General features: G+C 47.4%; 1 protein-coding gene across 2 annotated transcripts in view; it reads left to right on the top strand.

The window, feature by feature from the left end:
* LOC142564414 (twisted gastrulation protein homolog 1-A-like) overlaps nt 1–25093 on the top strand; it is a 53649-nt gene that overhangs the window by 13966 nt on the left and 14590 nt on the right. The window contains exon 1 of one of the 2 annotated variants that reach the window (XM_075675417.1): nt 22838–23088. The exons of the other annotated variant lie outside the window; for it this stretch is intronic. The gene's annotated coding sequence lies outside the window, so the exon portion shown is untranslated. Of the gene's footprint in view, nt 1–22837; nt 23089–25093 lie in introns of those variants that run through there. 2 annotated transcript variants of the gene reach the window in all.

Raw genomic sequence — 25093 nt, 5'->3', positions numbered from 1 at the left:
CGTGCTGGAGAAACGAACCACAGCTATACACCACTGAACAGTATACGTACACCGTCGGACGCCCCCGGTTTTGTCGAGTTATCACCGGGACAATGTCGAATATGTCACGGATAATGACAACGTTGCATAAGGCACAATTAATGCTGACTCCATTTACTGCTTTAGACTTGCCACGTGTGGCTGTCATGGTGCGCTCAATAAGCCGCTAGTCGCCAGTTTGTGCAAGTTATCCTGCGCGAATTTCCCTTGATACTGCGAATGGCCCCGATAATGAACTATTTCCGGAAGGTGCGACCGTTAAGCGTTTTGTTTGGTACTCTGAGGTTATCTGAAATTATAGTCTGTGCACGTGTTATGAAAGAATTAACAAATTAATCAGTTTTAGCTCGGTCATTAACGAGCCCCTGACGAACCACGCGCGCGAATTGGGTGCTGCACTGTGGTGCCCGCGTAATGAACGATCATTTCTTGAATTACGTGCCGTTTAACGGTAACGTTTCGAGCGTTCCACGGCAAACAGCCGGGCGCCACGAACGCGCGCTGCTGTTCCCTCCGCGCGGCCTTCGCGATCGTGGACCCGACCGAGCAGTGTGAGCGCTCGCTGGTGTACCGTTCGCAAGGTCGGTGCTGCGTCCCAGCGGGCAGCGTCATTTCCAGTGCAGTGAGAGCGGGCCGGCCGGAAATGCGGGCTCAAATCGACCGACTTTTGCCTTCCACTCTCAGTCCCGGTCGAAGGTATGTGTCCACCACCAGCAAGTAGGAAAAAGTAAAAAAAGACAAACAGGAGCGCAACGCCGGCATGCATGTCGAGATGGCGAAATCACCGCAGCCGCGTGGCATGTTTGCTTTCCCAAGTGCGTGCCTGCCGGCACGCTCTCCGCAGGCACTACTTCGGCATAAACTTGCGCGGGGCGTCTGGCATGCCGACAGCGAGCGCGTCTGTTCTCTCTCGACAAACCCTTGCGACTGCGCGGCGACGTCTCTGGGCAAGGGTGCAGCGAAAGGAACAGCGTCCGTCGAAACTGATGATGCTGTGGCAGGCGACTTGGAATAAGTTGCACCACGTTCTGCGAGCGCTGCGCGATCTTAACCGCTACAGTGAGAAGCGCTTTGAAATGTTTTAAAAAGTCGCACATTAACCCAGGATTCAGTCCCGGGTCCGCGACACGTGAGCCGTCGTTGTCGTTCTTGTCGCCGGCCAGCCATCGCTGTTCGGAAGAAATAAGGGACATGCTTTTTTTTTTTTTTGCTTGCTAAGTTAACGTAATAGTGGTCGGCTAGGTCAACATGTTTTGCTGGTAAACAACTAATTAATGAAAGCATTAATTCGTACGGATCAGGATACCGCTGCTGCTGGCCCTTCCGAAATGTTACGATTTGATTACGGTTTCTGTAGCCGACTGCGGCCTCCATCACAGACGGTCGAGCAGACAAACAGTAGATACACGTTGTCCTTGAGACGTCGCGCTCTTCACGTGGACACGAGCAGAGCAGCGGAAAGCTTGCAAGTCCCCCGTCGACTCTGCGATAAACATCTTGTGTCATGCGGGAAGCATTGTTTTCGCCAAGTTTTAGAACTTCTGGCCGCTTTCGTGCCTCGCTAACCTATAGGTTCCCGTCGTTCGGCTCAGTGAAACTGCGTCACGCAGTGCGCGGGACGTCTCGGCGGCTTGCGCTGCTCCATAGTTCGGTGCAGCAGAGCGCGGGCGTTTACGTAATGGCTCAGTCCACGCGTGCGCGCGTTTCCGCCGATCCGCGGTCGGTACCAGACAGGTGGGGCTTAGCGAGAGACGCGGCGGCGCTGACGCGAGACAAGCCGTCCGTCATGGACTCGGTCGGCGAACACGGCTGCTGCTCGCTGGAGCGTTTGACGGGCGCCCGGCCTTCGTCCAAGTTCTCTCTCCCTTGTAGCATTGGCAGCGCCGCATGAGGAAGGCATGCGAGGCAGGCCGCGCGAGCATGAACTCGGTCCGGATTCTCGCGCTATACTGCGCGGATACGCTGGGCGAAAAATACGGTCGATATGGCTTTTTCGAAACTGGCACCGAGCGTCATCTTGTTCGCTTATATATCCTCGACTAGTTTTCTTCGTGCGCCGAGCTTCATTTAGTAGAGGCTGAAAGCGAACAACCAAGGGCCGTTTACCAGGCCCCGGGTTTCACATTTTGGCTTAGTACAAATCAAGCAGCGAGCTGGCGGCGTAGTTTACGCACCTCCCAGTGCCCAAAGTGGTTTGTCCGAAATCTATATGAACCAGTAGAACAGCGACGGATAAGTTGGCGACCTCGGCTGAGCTTCATGCACTTTGCAGCAAGCCACTTAGGGCGCGCGGAGATCATACCCTGACGTCTTGGGTGCGTTGCTTGACTTATCATTTGCGAGCAGAGTGCCTCAGGGAGAAAGAGAAACTCGTACAGCAGGGCAATGCACGCATCTCGTGCTGCAATGTCGTTGACTCCTACATGTTTGCACATCGTATAGAGTGCGAGTACACGAGGTGTCTGGCCAAAACTGCACTCGACTAGAAAGATATGCAGCGCGCAGCGTGCCGGCGGATCACAATCTATGTCCTCGCCATCTAATACGTTTCTCTTTAGCAGTAAAAATTTATGTTACAGTTCAGTGGTGCATGCTGATTATGTGCGTGCGTAATTAGGCTGTCTAGTGAACTCTAAATTTTTGTACACATTGCAACAAGTGTCCTAACGCTTCCGCCATATTTTTCATCGATTCAATGGCGTTGACGCTAAAGTGTGCGTTAAAATTTTTATTTTGCTGTTTCTTCGTGTCACTTCTCTCTCTTTATATGACAATCAGACATTGTGGAAAATGAAAGTTGCCTACACTTACAGTACCATGAGCCAACCTGTGCGAAAATAAAGGTTTCTACTTGCAAGCCAACCACTTGTAGTAGACTCCGTGGGTCCCCACGCAGGATTCATGAGCCCACTCGCTGCAGCTGGTGCACTGAATCCACAAGGAGCATGGTAATGTCTTGCTCCATAACTTCTTGCTCGCCAGTTCCCTTTGGCGCGAGCACGTCGTGCCTGGTGGTGTATGTATATATATATATATATATATATATATATATATATATATATATATATATATATATATATATATATATATATATATATATATATATATATATATATATATATATATATATTTCACGGGCTTTGGCACTGCGTGTACGCTTTCTCATTCGCTTTCTTGACCCTGAAACTTGGCGTGCCAACAACCGCGTCGTAACACACATCCTTGCAGAAGTAATATCCGTACACTCGAAAGCGTCCAGGCCCAGGCGCTAAGAGTGTGTCTTGGCTTGCCGCGGTGTTCGTCAACGGCTGAAACCATTGCGATTGCACACGATTTCCCAGCCAAGACCCATATAGTCATGGAAGCACTCAGAGCACACGTAAGACACCTTGCTCGAGCCCCTGCCCATCATCTAGGCTCACTGCCAGAGGATCGACCACGTGCTTCCTTTTGTGAAACTGTCCTGCCCTATCGTGCGTACCTTCCATCAGGTTATACAGCTCCAGCGAAAGTTCCATTTCCACCATGGTGCTTGGCTCAAGCAAAGGTTCGACTTGTCGTACCAGGCATACGAACAAAAGCCCAACTCTCGTCTCCAGCACTCAAGCAGCTTTCACTGCTCTTGCTGTACGAGACGTACAACGATCATCATCATCTGTATACTGACGCTTCAACCACGGTGAATGGGTCTGCAGGATCGGTGATCTTTCCTGCAAAACCTTCCACCATAAAGATTCGACTCTCTCACCAGACTACATCGACTGCCGCGGAGCTTGCTGCTATTCGTTGCGCACTTCGTGTAATTTCGGAAGAACTACCCAAGAAATGGAGCGTGTTCACTGACTCCAAGGCTGCACTTCATTGTTTGGTTTCTGCCTTACGCCGAGGACCCCACGAACAACTAGTTCTAGAAATCAGACTGCTGCTTCACCACCTCGTCGAGCAAGGACACGACATCACGTTGCAGTGGATTCCAAGCCACTGTGGCATAATGGGCAATGAACTTGCCGACGCAGCAGCACGATCTGCACATGAGGAGGGCTTGCAAGACTCCATTCCATTCTCAAGAACAGACGCTGCAACGAAAATTCGTGTGCTTGCACATGAATCCATCAAAACTTTATGGAACACACCAAGCTTACAGCATACACGTCTACACCGACTGGACCCATCCCTTCGACTTCGAACCCCATCTGGACTCTCTCGACTAGAAACAGCAGTACTTTGCCGACTGTGGCTTGGTGTCGCCTACACAAGATCCTTCGCCTTCCGAGTCGGTATGGACGACAGCGCGGCTTGCAGACACTGCGGCGGCGAGGAGACCATCGAACACGTGCTCTGCCACTGTCCTCAATACAGCGCGCACCGGCTGTCACTAGCGACCACGTTGGCACGCCTTGACGACAGGCCACTTTCAGAACAGTCAGTTTTGGAATGCCGACGTGAACTGTCGTCGCAGCAAAAGTCGGTCAAGGCTTTGTTGACTTTTCTACGTGACAGTGGCCTATTAGAAAGACTATAAGGACCCCATTTCATCCCTTTTCATATTTTTTTTCTCACGCTTTTATTTTTGTCACGCTCTTCTTTCCGTCTTTACTTCCCTTTTCCCTTCCCCTAGTGCAGGGTAGCAAACCGGAGGTTTTAAGTCTGGTTAACCTCCCTGCCTTTCTCTCATTTGCATCCCCCCCCCCCTTGCAAGCGGAGAAAACATTCTTCAGTAGCACGTGCAGCCGATTTCGCGTCTGCAAATTCACTGCTCATCTTTTGAGACACATGTGTCCAGCTTCTGACCTGACTGGCTACCTACGTGCTAGAACGTAGGTGTGCATGCGCTCCCCGTAACGCGCATGCCCATGGCCAGGCCATTAACAAAACGCATCGGGCGAAAGCAAACGTTGATATCGTTCAAAATGTGCTTTTTCGCGGCCTCCCTGCCGGACGGCGTCAGCATATTTCACTTGCACAGTCAAATTTTAAAAAAAATATGGGGTTTTACGTGCCGAAACCACTTTCTGATTATGAGGCACGCCGTAGTGGAGGACTCCGGAAATTTCGACCACCTGGGGTTCTTTAACGTGAACCTAAATCTAAGTACACGGGTATTTTCGCATTTCGCCCCCATCGAAATGCGGCCGCCGTGGCCGGGATTCGACCTCGTGCTTAGCAGCCCAACACCGTCAAATTACCGTATCGTCTCCTGGCCATGCTGGTTACCCATACAGCCCTGTACAGGCCATCGCATTCGCGACCGTAAAGACAAGGGCTCTCGTCATTTACCAAAGTGTTCAAAAAGAGCCACGCTGAACTTCGGTCAAGAACGTTGCTCTATGTATGCGATATAGGGGGACTTTGTAGAGAGCTTCTAAATCGCGCGCTAGCTGCATCAAGACCTTCGATTAATTAAATTAATGTCGTTTTCGGTAGTGTTCGTTACGCTTGAGCTCACAAGAGGTGCTATCGCAAGTCTTTCTCAATGTTTTCCAGTACGTGGCCCCTTTTATCATTACCAAACCTATAGTGACTCCCCTCCCCCGCCCCCGCACCTTTATAAGCCTTCTGATAATTTACTTTTTCAATGACGCGTATACATTTGCATTTTAATTTATTTAGAAGACATTAACGACAGCAGAGAGAGCTACCAAGAGTGTTTGTTAATGGTTTTTTTTAACAAGGATTGCTTTAATCGTGTATTTTAATGAGAAAGGTGTTGTTTAGGTCTTGAGGCCAGACTTCAAATGCGAGAGCATTTCTTTGTTTACCACCCTTGCAAAATTTCGTCGTTTCGCATCGATAAAAGGAGTGCGAAGAAGGTAGTGGATAGTTTAAAGTTCGACGTCGTTGGTGATAGTTGGGCCCTCCATGACCCCAGAAAAAAAGACTCATGACCCATTTGGAGATCATGACCCGCAGTCTGAGAAACGCTGTGCTATAGAAAAACTAAGAGCCGAAGCGATCGTTGGCGATCAAGACGCGCCCCCAGGCAGAGATTACTTTCTGCACCTCCACTTTTGTACGCGTCAGTTCAGCAGTCCTCGCCGGGAAAAAAACCTTTTGAAGCACTCCGTAATGCGATGCCTTCTTCCTCGACTTTCAACGACAGCTCGCGATGGCAGAACTGTTGCGCAGACGGCGCCTGACATCGAATTTCCACAGAAGGTCGCTGCTTCTCGTGCCTCGTTAAATACACGCTGGAAATAAAGCGTGACCGTATTGAGAATATTGATCAGCTGTAATCGCGTGCCGCGTCATCCGCCCTTCCCTCCTTCATTCAACGAAAACAAGGATAAAAACGTGCGCTGCGATAACTAGCGCGCCCTTCGCAACGTCGGCAAGTATGGCCGTTAATAAGCGTGCATTTTCTAAGCAATCACAACGTTCGTTCGAACGGGTAAGTGAGGGGCAAAGTAAACAAAAGGAATAGCAATTAAGTGCTGGAGCCTACCGGCTGTCGATACTGCTTCCATGCGCTCAGAATGCGCTCCGTTCCGCAGTATCATGTCTGTTCGTATAACAAGACATCTGACAGCATTGCATCTTCGCAAATATGTGGCGGCATCGCGTTACGCTTGTTCTCAGGTTTACCTTCTTCCGTGCGGCATGCGACGGTTGCTGAAGAGGGAAAAGCCGCGCGGGAGCTCATTTTTTATTCTTCTTCTAAGGAATAACAGTCGCGTGATCAGAGTCCGAAGAAGGAAGAATGGCATTCATTTCTCAGCATTTCCCCAGAGTTGAAAGTCGTGCTTCTAGAGGAATGCCTGCATCCGCACGCCTTTCTGCGCAGCCCTTCTCCGAAGGGAACCGCGGATGGTAGGCAGCTGCACGTTTTTCTAGTTGCGTGGGCGGTGGCGTTGTGTGACAGTTCGAAGAGAGCATGGAGTCGCATAGACGACGTGGCCACGTGCGCTGTGTGTAGTCAGTCTAACCCAATGAGGTCTAAAACAAAAGTGCCGGAGTGGTAGCCTCCACAGTTTCTTACCAGCAGATGTGAAGCCAGAGCTATGCCTTTACCTCTGAAACAGAGTCGTGACAACTGAAGTCTGCTCACAGCTCAATTGCTTTGTCAGTTATTGTAAATGATAGGTCAATTGAAAAAATAACAGGTCGTGTTTTTTTGGCTAAAACCGTTTTTGGCTGCGTAACTGATGTCGCAATGTGCCAGAAAAATCAGACAAAATGTCTAGGCTTCCTTCTCAAACCAGTGACGGGAAGAAAGACGCCGAGTAATATCTGTGCGGCATATTTAACCATTCTAAACCTGAACGGAGTGTAAAGAAAGCGCTTCGTACATTCTCCCCTATTCGCTAACGTTTTTTCGTGCCTATGGTAAAACGGCGGTGGTCCGGCTTCACTTTCGGGATCTCCACTCCAGTTTTGTTTTAACCTTCTCGGTCTAACCCAGCGCCGTTCGCGCTAGCGATGGTACCGAGCGGCGACGGTTTCTTTCTTCTGCTTCCCTTTCTTTTTTCTTTCGCAAAACGCAAGCTGACACTAAAACCTTCAAAGCGTAACCTTCAAAGCGTGCGCTTCTTCCGTGTCTCTCTCGAGCTTAAGGCGTTACTCAATAATGCGCTTCAGGCGGCGATAATATTGCGAAGCAAGCGCACGACGTGATACATTCTGAAGAGCAAGAATAGAGAGCGATGGGTTTAGTAATAGGCTGGAGAGGCCGGTTCTGCAGACAGCATGGCTCGGTTCTCGATGAGCATGGAATAACAATAAGGATGACCTCAAGATAATGATGTGAGGAACTGCAAGAAGGAAATGCATATATATAAACGCTGAGGGGCACCTTCCCCCCGAGTATTGGATTCGTTACTGAAACAACGAATGTAACGAGACACGTAGTCTGCTACGTCATCAGAAATCTAACACGTCGCACTGCTGGTTAAAGCGAAGACGTTCACACTGCTTGCAGAAGCAATGTACCATATGGTCGAGTTGCAGTCAGATATTGCAAGGCGAGTTAGAAATGCCGTACCTTCATCCCGTACCTTCGCTGCTTACGTCCCAAGCCAGTCTTTTATATGTTGCTTTTTATTTTCTCAACCAACGAAACTACACTTTGGTATTAAGGCGGTGAAGGATGCACTTACAATAATAAAGATCTAGAAATCGCCATTGTAGTTACGTAAGAAAAATAGTAAAACAGTGTCAAATAGGTTGCTAAGCTTTCAGTATACATATTGCAAATATTAGTAATTTCATAAAAATAAAAATTGTTGAGAGCCAGCGCTATGTGTCTACTCCTGTCAGCCCTGTACATAATTCGCGCTGTACCTACAGTCATGAATAACGTCCAACTTTCCATAAGTTTATAGTAACTGCAGTTAGATTTTCTAAATATAGGCTGGTGAGGTAATTAAAAGCGAGTTTTAAAGAATGCAGCAGGAAACATCTGCAGACTTCAGCGATTACTCCGCGGTTATGGACTCATTTTGCTGCGACATCAGCAGGCTTTTGCAGCAGACACCACCGCCTTCCCGACTTGTTTTTTACGATGCACTTAGTAAATGCCACTATACTGATAAGTACAGATTTGAATAATTGTCACATATTTTAGAGGTCAGTGCTTCGACGGTAAAAACCGGCAACATCCGTGACAAGCTTGTTCCCTCTCCGTTCACATTATATTTTAGCAGGTGCCACGATTTTCCGTTCTATTATTTTTTTAATGCAATGTAGAGCGCTTTTAGGACAGTGTTTTGAACTGAAGAGCTTCGCCGCTATATCGTGACTCTATACGTTGGCTAACATGCAAAGTGTATGGCAGTAGATCAGAAGTGTGTGTGTGTGTGTGTGTGTGTGTGTGTGTGTGTGTGTGTGTGTGTGTGTGTGTGTGTGTGTGTGTGTGTGTGTGTGTGTGTGTGTGTGTGTGTGTGTGTGTGTGTGTGTGTGTGTGTGTGTGTGTGTGTGTGTGTGTGTGTGTGTGTGTGTGTGTGTGTGTGTGTGTGTGTGTGTGTGTGTGTGTGTGTGTGTGTGTGTGTGTGTGTGTGTGCTGCATACACTTAAAGTCACAACCAATTCTGACGTTATGGCTTTTATAGACGAAGTATATGATGATATGTCGTACGTGGTTAAACTCTATCCGGTTGTGACATTTACTTTTATTCGTCTAGCACCAGGTACAGTAAAGACAACCCTTTTCAGTTCGTTTTTGATTGATGCCACAGCGATGCTTTGGAACACAGCGTTTTATGGCCTTCCCAATTGAAAACAGACCTGTATACCCCCATATTCCCTTTACCCATAATAAGCCCATATGATTATAAAGGATCTTGTATAACAACCTGTATGTTCCCATATAAACCCATATGATCATTATTATGGTTGTGGTACAGGGCTTATACGGGTCTTTTCCAATGGAAATTGAACGCTTCATTGGAAAAAATAAAATCCAGCAGGGTCGCGTGCGTTCTTGCGCCTTCGTCTCCGAGTTCGAAGGGCCATTGGTAATGCGCATAACGAAAGTATGGTACTTCATGGCCAAAAAGAAACGTCGCGCATTACTGCGCACCGTCGACACGCCTGGCGGAGTGTTTCACCGGCATCACCCTGGGAATGGGCGAGAGGCCGCTACTGTAGTGCATGGCAAGCAGCCCGCGAGCGCAACTTAAGGTCACTTTTCTTTTCCTTTTTTAGCCGCACGCAGCAGTGGTCGCGGAAAGAAGTCGCGGCTACTGCCCACTTGTCCATTTCAAGTGGCATGTTCGAGAGAGTAATTGAACACCATCGTAAATATACGCGATAAGAACCGGGGCGTTGCGAATGGACAAAAGGCAAACGCCTCGTGTACGTGACCGGCCACCGACGGCCCGGCCGGCATGCAGATGAGGAGACCGAGCCGGCCTGCGGACACACACCTTGACCGAAGGCCGGCGAAGCTCGGCGGCAATGCTTGCCAGCGCTGGTCGGCGCCCACGTTGCATGCGCCGAGCTGCAAAACGTTCGTTCAAAGCGAAGAACACTAACGACGACAGAAATCGGCTTTGGGTCGCGTGCGCCGTTGCGATCGCACCCGTAAATACGACGCGTTGCTCACGTGATCGAAGCGTGCGCTGTATGTACAGCCGTCGTCATACGAAAGAGCGCCTTTTTTTGTTTTCTTCCTTTCCTTCTTTCTTGTTTGCAGGTCGATGGAACGCTTTCCGGTGACTCTGCAGACCGCGTGCTAGCTTTATTACGCGCTAGCTTGACCATTCTACCAAAATCGCCATGTTTTATTGTGACAGTTTTAGTTAGGCACGATCGCGACTGTACCCGAAGTCTCACCCGCGCCGCTGGTTGTCTTCGCGGTTGCGTTAAGGACGCCCGCGATTGTGCAGGACTTGACCGTTTGCGAGTTTACGTGGCTGTGCAGGCTGTACACACACTGCTCGCGAACCGCACTTACCAACGATGCGGACAATGACGTCGCGTGGTATAATATGGCACGTATCGAGTGACAGGCAGGCGATTAGAGGTTAGTTGCATCGCGCTTGCACGCGGCGTCTCGCGGTGCCTGCGCAAGCCGTGGAGATGAGAAACGATCTTGGGGAACGCCATCTTCCAGAATAAACATGCGGTGGAAAAATGTGCTTCTCGTGAGAGCTAACTTTTTTTTTCATACATGCCTGAGCATTCCAGCCTTCATTTTACGAATTCGCGAAGTTCAGTGGCATTTTTGCAGTTCTAAAAAAAACAAAGCCTGTGTAAAATTAACCTTTTCTTTTTTTTTCAAGGAAATCAGTGACGTTGAAAAGCGATGAACTTTCTGTACATTTACGTTCGTTGCGAACAATGTCGGTGGCTTTCTAAAGAATGCAAAGTGCACTTATCAAACCGGCGTACACTTCGCAGACCGGGAAAAAGAAAGCGCGAACTGCGCTAATCCTAGCCTAACCATTGGCTGGAGGATCTTGCAGCGCCAATAAAAATTTTAAATTAGAAACTAGAAACTGCTGACCAAAATTCATATCGCTTGCTACTCTGGCACAAAAAGGATGAGAAAATGATAGTGCCAAGTATCAATTAGCTTTAGAACAACCGATGACTCGGACTAGGAGTCAAAAAGTTTTTCTTTTTTAATCTCTCTCTCTTCTATTGAACACAACTCTTAGTATGAACGAGATATGCAGTCACACTGCTTATTTCAGATGCGCAGGTTGTCATAGTTGAGAATGAAATGCTCTCGTTCATATATGCGGTTGTCTATCGTTGTACATACGGCTGCCTGTTTTAATCACTTATGGCATGCACCACAATTTAACTTGAGCTGGATTACTCGAAGAGGCGGACATTATTTGCACGATAAATAGGAATGAATAATCGACCAATTAATAAACTTTCGCTAATTAACTTCTAAAGTAATTACCTTGCAGTACATATTGCAATTTACGGATTGCAGCTGGTGACTTCACGAGGCTTATGCACTTGGAACGAATTCTGAGGATGACACCACTTTCGAGATATGCGTTTCCAATGTTTGCGACGAACTACATGGCGTTCCATTTACTATTCTGCTTCAGTGCATAAAAAGTAGAGGTGAGCGAATGTCACTTTTTTTCTTCGAATACGAATAATAAATTTCAAGTAACAAATGGAGTTGTCAAACGTAGAAGCATATATTTACAGCAGGAATATTTATTTCGGTCAATTAGGTAAGACGCCTGTACTGACTGGTGCAACAGACAGGTGACTATCGGGGACACAGGATCAGTTTTAAACACAAGATAACAAATTGTCAAAAACTGCACGAATAGCCTATCAACAACCTTAGGGCCCATTTACAAACAAGCTTTTCACGGAAGAATGACTGCTGTATGACTAGCTTTCTCTAAACGCTAACGGTTGCTGAAAAAAAGAGAAGAAATTGTGAGGGAAAATGAGAGAGAGAGAGAGAGAGAGAGAGAGAGAGAGAGAGAGAGAGAGAGAGAGAGAGAGAGAGAGAGAGAGAGAGAGAGAGAGAGAGAGAGAGAGAGACTGCTGACAGACCTCTATGCCGTAGACACATGTAAAAGGGCCCGTTGCAAGCAAAACATCACAGCTTGTAGTGCAAAACGTAAGCCTGCTGCATGACTACTCTGCCAAAAGACTAAATGGCAGATTACAAATCCTGTTAATGTTTAAAAAGTGACACTCTGTATCCATGCAACAGAGTAGGCGCACCGTGAAAATAAGTTCACCACTGCATTGTTCCAAGCATACAGCGAATACCAAGACATTGTACATTTTCTCTGGAAAAAAGAAAAACACAGGAAGGATATGCAAGATTTAGTGACAATTTTCTGTTTAACTGGCTCGTTGAGCAGCTGCACCCCTTTCAGAAATTAGGATTAATTGGCTCGCGCATATGAGGTATGTCTGCCTGTTCGCAATGTTCGTAATTTTCATTACTGCACGCACCTGTCGATGGACGCCCCGAGCCCAAAGGTCAGTAGGCTAAGTATCCCCCTGGAAACCATTTTACAACGATAAGGGTGTTTTTATGTCTGTAACGCTCACCCTTACACCCAACTAAATGGGTATTTCGCGTTGACAAACACCGTCGTTGAGGGTGGAATTCACAGCATTATAGCAGCCTTAGTGACGCGAGATTTTCAAGAGTTTTATTATAAGATTCCGTCCTTCAGGCAGTAATAATGAAAATATAATTTAACAAGGTCATAAATGAACTATATATCCTCATTCTCCGTAAACATTCTCCGTAAGTGCTGACTGAATATTTACTTAAACGAATTTTAATAAAGATCAGTGGCGATCTAGCGGCAAATGCGATCGAGAGAAATGCGTTCGCATTATGTCGCGCCTCTTCGAGATCCCGTCCCGCAACAGACCGTCGTGATCAGTTGCACGAGAAGAAAGGAGCCCGACGTTTATTAATCATAAGAAGCCAACCACAAAGGACAAGACATGGAAATTACTTGTACCTACTTACTGAATTAAGGAAATGATAGATTGATGGAAACGAAAGTGGATGGAAAAGCAAAAATCGCCGCATGTTGGATACCAACCCTCGTCTTCGCATTACGCGTGTGATGCTCTTACAAACTGAGCTACCGCGGCGCTGTTTTTGCATCCACTTTCTGGGGTAGTTATGTTTTGCTACTAGAACCGTGGGCTTACACATAGCCAGCGCCACCACTCGCAAACCTTCGCGGCGGATGTGGAACATCCTTTCTGCCGCAAGCGTCACGAGTACGTGATCTATTTAGGTGGCGGCATCTGGTCAATAAAACCACCCACGCTACCTGAAGACACCAGTGTTGCCGGATTCGAGACCCTCGTAATGTGATGAACGAGAAGGAAGGGAACCGAGTGGCCCTGTTTTTATTAATTATATCATGAGAAGCCAACAAAGACGCCAAGGACAACATAGGGGAAATTACTTATACAAATAGGGCCCTTCGGTTCCCTTTCTTCTCGTTCATCACATTACAAAAACTTATTGCCGCAGAGGGGGGGGGGGGGGGGGGGTGACCATCCCACGTCTTGCGAAGGCGTGGGATCGTTCCCCACCTTCGGCAATATGTTTTTTCATTCACTTTCATTTCCATGAATTCATCATTTCTTTAATTCATTTAGCAGGTATAATTTCCCCTATGTTGTCCTTGGTGCCTTTGTTTGTTGGCTTCTTATCATCATCATCAGCCTGGTTACGCCCACTGCAGGGCAAAGGGCTCTCCCATACTTCTCCAACTACTCCGGTCATGTACTAATTGTGGCCGTGTTGTCCCTGCAAACTTCTTAATCTCATCCGCCCACCTAACTTGCTGCCGCCCCCTGCTACGCTTCCCTTCCCTTGGAATCCAGTCCGTAACCCTTAATGACCATATCGGTTATCTTCCCTCCTCATTACATGTCCTGCCCATGCCAATTTCTTTTTCTTGATTTGAACTAAGATGTCATTAACTCGCGTTTGTTCCCTCACCCAATCTGCTCTATTCTTATCCCTTAACGTTACACCCACCATTCTTCTTTCTATAGCTCGTTGCGTCGTCCTCAATTTAAGTAGAACCCTTTTCGTAAGCCTCCAGCTTTCTGCCCCGTACGTAAGTACTGGTAAGACACAGCTGTTATACACTTTTCTCTTGAGGGATAATGGCAACCTGCTGTTCATGATCTGAGAATGCCTGCCAAACGCACCCCAGCCCATTCTTATTCTCCTGATTTATTTCAGTCTCATGATCCGGATCCGCGGTCACTACCTGCCCTAAGTAGATGTATTCCCCTACCACTTCCAGTGCCTCGCTACCTATTGTAAACTGCTGTTCTCTTCCGAGACTATTAAACATTACTTTAGTTTTCTGCAGATTAATTTTTAGACCCACCCTTCTGCTTTACCTGTCCAGGTCAGTGAGCATGCATTGCAGTTGGTCCCCTGAGTTAGTAAGCAAGACAATATCATCAGCGAATCGCAAGTTACTAAGGTATTCTCCATTAACTCTTATCCCCAATTCTTCCCAATCCAGGTCTCTGAATACCACCTGTAAACACGCTGTCAATAGCATTGGAGAGATCGTATCTCTCTGCCTGACCCCTTTCTTTATTGGGATTTTGTTGCTTTCTTTATGGAGGACTACGGTGGCTGTGGGGCAGCTATACATAGCTTTCAGTATTTTTACATACGGTTCGTCTACAGCCTGATTCCATAATGCCTCCATGACTGCTGAGGTTTCGACTGAATCAAACGCTTTCTCGTAATCAATGAAAGCTATATATAAGGGTTGGTTATATTCCGCACATTTCTCTATCGCCTGATTGATAGTGTGAATATGGTCTATTGTTCAGTAGCCTTTACGGAATCCTGCCTGGTCCTTTGGTTGACAGGAGTCTAATGTGTTCCCGATTCTATTTGCAATTACCTGCAAATAGTAATAAATGTAAATACTTTTAATCCTTAAAAATAAGAAAACTGTGTTATATGGCGTCGTATTAGATCATCTTACTTTTCGTTTTTTTTTTTTTCGGGTTTTTCATTTCCGACCCGTCGCAGCAGCCTCACGCGCGAACAGTGCGACCACGAAACGCGAAGAGCGGTACATTTTGATTACCGAACTTCTTGCACAGATTCCACGGCGTTGAACGCCAAGCGTGAAAGTGGGTATAGCACCGAAAGCACTGCCCTGAAACAGCAGAGGTCACGCGCAAAGTGGTTTTTTAACCTTGTGAGGTAATTGCACGAGAGAAAACTCACCAGATGAAGCGCGTCATACACTACTGACCTGAGCGCAATGTCTTGCGCCGCGAGTCTGGTTCTCGTTCACTGTCGAAAAATGAGGCCACATGGAACTTTTGCTAGAAGGGACTTTGAGCGTTGATTGCAATGTACGACGTGCACCGTACGACATCTTCGCTGCAATGCCTCTAAAATCTACACATGATTGCTTGAGTACGTTCCATTAACCGCCTCTTCATTATACTACTCGTTCAAAGAAAATGGAACGAAGGTAGTCAGCCCGTCAGTGAACCGCAGAGCTGACGTCATCTCCGCTTTCTTCCGCTACGCTTAAAGAAAAGAAAGGACACAAACACTCGCATGTCACACTACGCGCTGTTGCGTGAGCTTTTTTTTTTTTTCGATCGTCTTGTTTACGCTGCTTTCCAGCAAGCCGTCGATTCATTTCCTGTCCAGACCCCTCATCATCTCTGTAGGAAAACATATAGGAATGCATGGGGTGGGGACAGTGTGAACCGATACACTTCGGTCGATACCTTGTAGACGCAAAATTATTTTGATGCGAAATGTCGGCTCGATGTATTGGATAATTGTAGCAGCCTTACTACCTGAAATCAGATCAGCGGCAATGTCGCCTGTCGCGATGTCCGTGACAAAGCGAGTGTTAGTTCGTTGCGCACGATTAAGAAGCGGCATTCGAAGCGCTTCGTGTATACAGAGTGTCCCACTTAACTTGAGCCATTCATTAAAAATATTAAAATGCCGCGTAGCTGGACAGAACCAAGGTAATGTTGTTTGCCGTCGCTTGAAGATACTCAGATTCTTATTTTTCATTCCGCCTAATTTAATAATTAGTATTCATTAATTAAGAAGCTTCTTAAATATTATAATTAGATGAAAAGTGTCAATTAAAAAATTGTAGAGCGACATGAAAAACTTCCGATACAGGTTTCTGTTGCTCGATACGTGCTACATTACAGTGATTTTCCGAGCGTGGAAGAAGCCCGCGAATACACGCAAAGGGCCTCTAGCGGCCAGTCGCGCGGCAATTTTGCGACTATTTGCGGGCTTATTTCACGCTCGGGAAAACACTTTTATGTAGCATGTATTGAGCGACAACAACAACAAAAATTATTGGGTTTTTACGTGCCAAAACCACGATTTGATTATGAGGCACGCCGTAGTGGGGGCCTCCGGAAATTTGGACCACCTGGGGTTCCTTAACGTGCACCTAAATCTAAGTACACGTGTGCCCCCATCGAAATGAGGCCGCCGTGGCCGGTATTCGATCCTGCGACCTCGTGCCTAGCCACGAGGTCGCAGCAACCACGGCGGGTTATCGAGCAACAGAAAGCTGTACGAAGAGTTGTTATGTTGCCTACAATTTTCGCATTGACACTTTTCATCTAATTATATTCGAGAAGTTAATTAATCAATTAAGACTAATTATCTAATTAGGTGTAACGAAAAAAATCTGCATATCTTCAAGTGACGGCAAACAACATTGGCTCTGTCCATCTACGTGGCATTTGCCTATCTTTAGTGTTTGGCTCAAGTTACGTGGGACACCCTGTATAGTAGAAAGTCAAATAATATGGGAAAGAACACACAGCTAGCGGCACGACTGTGCGACATTTCAACCACGCAAACGAGCAAGTGCGCACTATTTTAGTGAAAACGTAAGCTCCCGGTTTACCGTCTTTTTGCAGTCATGATCCGATCTGACGGGCGGTAAGCCAAAATTTCGTTTCGGGATCTACAAACCGGATGAAGAGAAGCGCTGATGATAGCACGTGCTGGTTACGGGGCCGGATTGTTCCCCACCTCCGGCCGTGTGACAACAAAGGTTACTGCCTTTCTTACTTTTTCTAGCTCCACAAAGCTTACCTTCTTCGCCATGGAACCGAAACGAAACAGTCAACATACGTTAATTTTGTTCCCTTCTGTATTAGGTTGGCCGACCCCCTGACAGTGCCGGTAATTGAGAGAGAGAAGGTTAAACCGAGTGTAGGTAGGACACTTGAAAGCGGACAGTCACCTTGAGCTCTCGCGCGCGTCGCTATAGGTCGCGATCCGTCGTAGTTCAAACGGTCCGTTCTTCGGAGAAAGTTCTACAGCGGTGCGCCGTGCTTGCGTGGCGCCAGGAAGATCGCTCAGCGGACCTCCGGCGAGCGGTGACGCGGGCGGAGGAAGCAAGATGCGCGAACGAGGCCAGCGCGTGCCGTTTTGCGCGCCCTTGCCTCCGCGGCGGCCACGACATACGAGGAGGAGAGGACGCGAACTAGTTGGTGTCCTCGCCGGAAATGCGCGATATATCCGCGCAATGTCATTCGGGCGCGGCGGGGCGAGTTCTGGTGGCGGCGACAGCGGCGGCGTGTCCATCTCCTCGTGCGGCCGTCCGTGAGGGAAGAGACGGCAGCGAGCGCCGCTGCAGCGTCACGAGCGCGCACGCCGTGGCTCCGCATACTCCAGCGAAAACGGCCGCCGAGCCTCGATGACGGCCCGCTGGAATGCGCGACGCGCGCGTCGTAAAAACGATGTTCGGGCGGCAGAATGACAGGAATGCCTTTAGCGCGTGCTGCCGCGCCATGTGGTGCTCTGCGCAGCCGAGGGTGCGTGTAGTTCTTCACCCGCGCAGTGACGAGCTCGCTAGGTCGAAGGGCAATGGCGACGGTATGCCGTCTACCGGCTTCTCCGAGCCACACCGCGAGATGTGTTTTCGCAGTCGGAGCACCTCGGCTGCGAGTGGGGGGTTCAGACACAAAGATATATGTAAAATAAAATTACTGGCTTTGGCCGTCTACGTAAACGTTGCTAAAGCACAAGCCACTGATTAATCGCCGATTTTTTTTTTTTTTTTTTGCTCTCCCTCATTGGGCTGGTAGTAAGGGCAGTGCGTGCATTCACTACGACAAAGGGGCTTGTGCAGAGAGGGTCCATCAAAAAACTTCGGCACAGCTCAGGGTCATGATGAGAAGCTCAAAAGCGTTCCGCAAGTTTGGGCGGTAATACTGAGCTAATAACAGGACATTATTCCTGCATCGAAACCGTGCTTGCACGTGAATGCAAATTTTTCGATGTTTTTCAAACTTCCAAGCAATTACTTTGTATTAATCGCGTGTCATGGGCAGATTCAAAGGCGTTGGGGGCGACCGCAACCTTCCCTGCTTAGGTACTCGACACTTTTCCTAACGGAAGAGGAAAATGACTGCAATCTGTAATGTGCAACGTCTAATCACACTTTCTCGAAACTACTTGATTGAGGTGTCATTTTAAGCATAAATCATTCTCTCCCATCGCTGATCTGTGTTTAGATTTGTCCAACCTTGAGAATCGTTCAGCTGCTTTCATCCTAATGTTTCGGCGTTGCATGAACACTCGTAGTTTTAAATACTTTGTAGTTGTGTACATCCGCTGCCGGCAAATGTATTGCTATTGACCGAACCATGAGGCTTTAATATTTAAAGAAACCGCAATATATCGGGGAACATCCTTGGTTTCCCAGAGGCGCTAGGGCAAAAAAAAAAAAAAGAAAAAGAAAGAAAAATCCCAAGATGCGTAATTGCACAGCTCCATAAGGGGTGTCCCGATTACCGCGAGAACGTATTAAGCATTCCATACGCGTATACTAACAAATACTAATTCGCTTAATCAAATTGTAAAAAATCACATGATTGGTGCGCTGACGATAAAGAAAATAGTAGTTTTTGTCGTCCGCTCCTAACTGGCCCGTAAGTCTGACTTTGTTGCATAGGCCTATAACTAGCAGAATTGCTAGTGGGACCAGCCGGTTTTGGAAAATTCTTGTAAACAGTTGGAAATGGTCAACTGAAAAGGGGCAGTTTTCATGACGTGAACAACTCTACACACGTATACACGTTTACAAATTCAATTCTTTGTCTAACCATTCTTCACGTTATTGCTTTCTTCTTTCCGCGTCATGATGATTTGGCAACTATGCAAGAACTGAAACAGGGACGCTAATCAGGCCGTTACGAAACTGGATTCTCTTGACAGCCAATCAAAAGTGGGCCTTCCAAACGGGGCCGCCTTGGTCAAGATCGGCCGACTTCAGCGCGCATTTTTATTTCCGGGGGGGGGGGGGGGGGGGGGGAGGGGGGCTGTCTTTCTTAATATGTAATTGCGCAAGTTAAAAAAAATTTACGAGTTCTCTCTCAAATGGGATGCCAAATGAACCCCCAAGGCCACCCTTTCCAGACGTGACTCCCTTTCTCTCTTTATGCCTTTTCTATTGGGATAACTGTTAATGGTGAAGGCTCGCGTAAGTAGACATATAGTGAAGTGACAACTTCGCGTGGCTCGTCTAGAATATTCCGCCGCGCCTGTCACAACTATACGAACGAGCCTGATTGTGTATCTGCTCCCTCTTCTAATGCTACACTCGCTGCCCGATGATTCATACGCGATGCCCAAGCGTTACCCATGCGCATAACCGACGAACCATGTAGCATCACCAAATATGCGGGCACCTTGCCAATACATGAACGGCAGCGAATCGAGTGTGTGTTCCGCCTTCATCGTCACACTACGCAATGTGCGTGAGCACAAAGGCCCCACGAAGGCATGTGGACACGGCGACGTCTCGTTTCGCCTCTGTCGCCAGGAGTGCTCAAAGCGCGTCTCCGCTGCGTCTGGCAAAACGGACCCTCGTTGTGCTATATGTACAGTGCTCAGCGATTAATTTACTCGGAGTACATGTCTGCTGGCGCTTTTTGCACCATCGGTGGGCATTAGGGACGCCGACTTGGTACATTTGTGGTATACGATGAAAGCGAATTTGGAACTGCACCTGCCCCCCCCCCCCCCCCCCCCCCCTTCCCCAAGCGATCGCCCACATCTCACCGGTGGCGCAAAAGGCGCCGGCAGTCATGCGGTCAGATAATCGCGTTTGAATCGCTGAGCACGGTACATTCAAAATATTAAATGCCCCAAAGTGAAATCAACTGCCTGTGGCACTGTTGACGCTCCAGATATTTAGAAAATGCAGAATAGCTTACACGTTTGTACAGTTTGGGATATGTAGTGGAGATAGTAAACGCTTCTTGCAGGTTGAAATCACCCAGTAAGGATTCTCTTCGGTGGAAAGCGACTGACAACTTCGACCCTTGCAGATGGGACAGTGGCGACAGCCGTTCTAGTCCGATTTAAATTAAGAGGTTCACTGGCGAATGCGACGGTTATTTTCGTCTTGAAAAGCGTGCAAGTTGCCCTATTTCAGTGTGTGACACTGAGCATTTGAGTATGCGCACCGTCTGTCATCACACACGCACACTTTGCTCGCAGCCAAATGCACTGCCTTTGCCACTCTGTTCAACAAACTCCTGCCGGGACTATAACGGGTGTTTATTATATTTTTAGACAATAGAGAATTTTTCAAAATCGTCAATGGCAGAAAGCACAATTCTAATCTTAGGGCTGGATTACTCAAGAAGCGGACATTACTTGTCGATAAATCGAAAAACATAATCGAGTAATTAGAAATCACAAATAATGTTCTTAATTTACATTACGGCACATATTGTAATTTACTACTTGTAGTCGGTGATTTTGCACGGTGTATCACTTGGAAGGAATTTTGACAATGACACCAGTTTCCAGTGCGACGAAATACTTCAGCGTTGCAGTTACTTTTGTGCTTCAATGCGCAAAACGGCGTTTTGTTAAAAAAAGTGGAAAAAACAGTGCATATTTACCGCAACTTTGATGGCGCATATCTCGAAACCCTTGCCAACTTCAGAATTCGTTCGAAGTGGATGTGCCTTGCTAACTCAACGGCTACAATTCGTAAATTGCAATAGGTGCCGTAATGCAATTAGTTAAAGATTAACAGTAATGTTTCGTTATAACTACTCGATTATAAATCTAGATTTCTCGTACAAGTATTGTCCGCAGCTTCGAGTAATCCAGCTCGAGGACTACAGTTATCTGGCACATGCGGTTTTAAAAAAATTCTGTATAGTCTAAAAAATATATAATAAATAATTAAAAAAAAACGTATAGTTCGTGACATGGAATTTTGTGGCCCCGCTGTAAGTCTGCGTGACAAAGAATATATGAAGAACGACAAATGCAAAAGACGAGTGGTTTGCGATCATATATATATGCGTACAATCCCTGCTATGAAAGTGTAATATACATCGCGAATGTGAGATGATTTCGACAATACCGGAACAATGCACGTTCGAGCAGGTGGTAGATGTGGTTTTTCGTCTAAATCGATAAGTTAACTATTATAAACAACGTAATGGTTACTTTCGGGAACTGCGGCTCCATGTGGCACTACGACAAGTACTACGCTGTGGTAGTTAAACGAATTACCGCTAACGAACGTATAGTACAAATGTTGATGCGGACAGCGGTAGTACAAAGAAATGTTAGGTCGAATATCATTGCTTAGCAGTTTCATCCAGCCAGGATGCGGACGGTAGTTCTAGGGTTATGGCAGTTTCTGCGAGTTGTAGGATATATGTACTAACGGAGGTGAAAGGAAGCTACGTGTTCTGTGGACCATACTCATCTGTTAGCAAAAGTCCACGAGGTTACGCAGTGAGCCGAGACGATATAGACCGATGACGATAGTAGCAACGAAGTCCTCATGTCGCAGCTTTAGGAAGCAAGTAGATATTTAGCGGTCGAAGCTTATCAGAGGCGTGCATGCAAGAGTGGAAGGGTTCAACCTTAAGCCAGGTACGGGGGAGTAATTTAAAAAAAAGTTAGTAGTTATGTTTAGGCGCATTGAACCAGATTACACAAGCAGCTGGTAAGAATGCTGCAACACAAGCCAGAGTGCTTCACAGCAGGCCACCGTAGATGTGGTAAAACGATGCCGAGAACAACAATACACTGAATGCAAGTAAACTGGCATAACCGTTCAACACCGGTTCGCGCAGTTGCGCCTCCATATTATGCCAGCCAAGGGTCACGGCGCAAAATGAGACCCTTTCCAATCGGACCTGGCAAATAACCGATAAACTGCGCCACCCCTCCTTGCTTTCCGGCGGGAGAGGTAGAAAGAGAGAGAAAGAGAAAAAACAACCATGGAACCGTCACCTCCCTCACCCTTGCGCGATCATTGTCGTTGGACCTCAAAAGCACATCATGGCTTTTTGGAGTTCGTGTTTTTTTTTTTTTTTCCTCGAGAGGAAGTCCGCGCCGAGCGTAGTCCGGTACTGCGCGCGCGAACGGGGGTTCACAAAAAACAACAATGCGGTACTGCGCGTTTGCGCTGGAGTGTGAAGGACGTGCGAGCCGAATGCGTGCCACTTGACGCCGCTGAAGAGGCCGTTATCTACTAAAGGGGGAGGGGGGGGCGAATCTAATTGGGAGCGCGCCTGTGTCTGGCGTGCTGACAGAGACCTACCTGAGTGCGCCGGAAGTGGTCCCGCGAGACGCACGCGACTAATTGTTCGAGCTTTCGTTGGGCCGGAATGTGGGCGAGATGGACCACCATTTGCCTTGAAATCAACACCTGTGCCGCTTTGCTTTTGTGCCTCTTTGGGCGCATTCCTGCGTCGGCTCTTTCTGGGGACATTGGGAACGACCACCCCTGTGGGAAGCCACCGAGTGCAGGGAGGGGGGCGAAGGGGCGGGAGCGCAGGAATCCTGCACCTGCACTGCCTGGGGCTTTCTTCTTTGGACTCGTCCGCACGCAAGGGGGAGTCGCGCCTTCGGCTGCTGCTCTCCCCCGTCGGCCGAGGCACGCGGCTGGCCGCGGCCCACTTGGCTCCGTCCAACCACTGGACGCTCAACTTTCCATTTTGCGCCCCTCTCTCAAGTTGCGTCGCCTGATAACTGCCTGCGCGCCGCCGAGACCATGACGCCCGAGCCAGCGTGCGCCCGCCGCGCTCGGCCCCCCCCGGCCGACTAGCTGCCAGGTAAGCCGGGGCCCGGGCGCCGACACCACGTGCCGCCCTCGGCCGCCCAATAAACTGCTACCGCCGCCGCGCCGTCTAGCCGGCCTTTTAAATTAGGCGGCTTCCTGCGGCAACGTGGCTCGGGCCAGAGTTGGCGGACTTCGCCGAGCGCGCATGGCCGAGCGCACGCAGGCGCCGCAATCTTTCGTGCACTCGTGCCAGCGCGCTCGAAGGCCGTGTTTTGTTCGGTTTCGCGCGCCGTCATATATAGGTTACCGGTAGTAAACATACGATGGCCGTGCGACCACTGCCCGGCTTTTCGTTTTGCATGGAGCTAATGAAGGATACAGTTTGAACGTTGCGAAGCCACCGCGGACCTGTACTAACTTTCGTGTGTCCAACGGGAGCTGAAAGTAATCGGTATTAACCGTTTAATTCCGTGTTTCGATTTCGTTAATTTTGTCTGACAGAAGCTGCTGTTTAATGCCTTTGAATTGAAATTCCTGCTGACGAACACTGCATCTAAAATTTTCTTGATTGCATATAGCATTTCAGCCATGCATGCTGTCGTCTTGACAATCGCAAAACTCATGACTAGCTCTGTGTGCCATCAAATAAAAGCAAATTTCTGTTACCGAAATTCTGTGCTACCTCCAATAAACAAAGGCTTGAGCAAGAACACATTTCTTTAGTGTTTCTGTCATACTATAGGCAGTGTACACAATCAAGTATATTACAGAACATGTGTAAGTGGAAAACACAAAACGGACATGACATTTATTGATAAAAACACTGAGCATCCTCCATAAAAATATTTAATGAATGGAAATAATAATGTCTAAGGTTTTCTTCCAAAGGGTATTTTTAGTATCAAGGTTTATATAATGCCTATTAGCACCTATATGTGCTGACCCATGCTGTATGAGTCAAAGCACAGCGATTGATTGCAAATTTAATCTTAATAAGATGTGTCAGTACTGTGTGTGCATCATGCAGAACACATCATTTCATGTTGAAAACAGCAATGTAAAAAACTGCACTACTTGTGAACACACCTTTTTGATCATATTGTATGGCCATATATGGCTGTATCTGTGCACACTTGGTCTTAAGAAAATACCACATGATTAGCAGGTGCTTGTGTATATGGAAATCATGTAGTTGGACTATCATAAGACAGTGTTTACCTCTGCTTGTTTACTTAAGATATCACCTTTACCTTTGCTCATTTACCAGTGATCTCACTGACCACTTATGAAAGGGCTTGTGTTCTTCCTTAATTTAGTGCGAGGTAAAGATAAAAATTATTGCTTTGAAATTGTGCTCTCACTGAATTACAACCATCAAAAGTCTTGAAGCCACTGTGATGTGAAAACAGACCTGTTGTGTCACATACTGGGGCCCCTTAGAATCTTGCTGCAAAGCCTTAGAGATTTAAGTGATATTGCTCCTCACTGTCCTGAGCTTCTCAAGCAATGCTGCAGGAACTCTGCAGCAGGGCCTTGTTTGAAACTTGTTGCTCACTTAGAGTGGTTTTGAACCATTGAACACTCAGAGGGACATTCACTGAACCATATGTGCTGGTTAAAATGTTGTGGCCAGGCTGCCTTGTCCACACTTAAGCAGATTGAAGTTTCTACAGAATGAAAGCCACAATTAAGCTGAATTTGCTCATAGCCAAAGCATGTAGTTGGGAATGAAGGGGTTCACTCTGTACTGGTGGTGGCTACTTACAACTACACTGCTCAACTCCATGCTGCAGACCTAGACCACAAAGAAATACAGGTTTATCATGTTTTTCCTTCTATGAAACTCATGTGGGCATTGGATGAATACAAGTATTAATGACTTTGTTAGGTGTTACAGTGCTAATTGCTGGGATTCTTGGTTCTTTTATGATGCATGAAAAATATTGTATTGCATAATATAAGAGCACTGAAACAATGAAAACACTGGTACGCCACTTCTAAGTGAGGCACTGCAAAAAAACATATGCATTGTAACAAGTATTACCCCTACATTTCCT

Source organism: Dermacentor variabilis, chromosome 1 (genome assembly GCF_050947875.1).
Source record: "Dermacentor variabilis isolate Ectoservices chromosome 1, ASM5094787v1, whole genome shotgun sequence".
Taxonomy (NCBI): Eukaryota; Metazoa; Arthropoda; class Arachnida; order Ixodida; family Ixodidae; genus Dermacentor; species Dermacentor variabilis.
Note: the sequence above shows the minus strand (reverse complement) of the source record. Positions and strands in the feature narration are given on the sequence as shown.